The sequence below is a fragment of the Lupinus angustifolius genome, unplaced genomic scaffold, assembly GCF_001865875.1.
Source record: "Lupinus angustifolius cultivar Tanjil unplaced genomic scaffold, LupAngTanjil_v1.0 Scaffold_162_1, whole genome shotgun sequence".
NCBI lineage: Eukaryota > Viridiplantae > Streptophyta > Magnoliopsida > Fabales > Fabaceae > Lupinus > Lupinus angustifolius.
This window is the reverse complement of record NW_017728885.1, coordinates 692,691-693,080: the sequence shown is the minus strand read 5'-3', so window position 1 is coordinate 693,080 and position 390 is coordinate 692,691.

Here is a 390-nt window from a genome sequence, read left to right as displayed (position 1 = left end):
TGAGGATTAGGATTCAGATTTGGATTAGGATTTAGGATTTAGTATAAGAATTAGAATTCGGATTAGTATGAGGATGAGGATGAGGATGCGGATGANAGGATTAGGATGAGGACGAGGATGAGGACGAGGGTGAGGATGAGGATGAGGATGAGGAAGAGCAAGAGGATGAGGATGAGGATGAAGCTGTGGATGTGGATGAGGATGAGGATGAGGGATAGGATTAGGATTAGGATTAGAACTAGGATGAGGATGAGAATGAGGATTAGTATTAGGATTATGATTAGGATTAGTATTGAGGATGAGGATGGGGCTGAGGATGAGTATGAGGATCAGGATGAGAATGAGGATTAGGATTGGGATTAGGATTAGAATTAGGATGTAGAGAAGGAG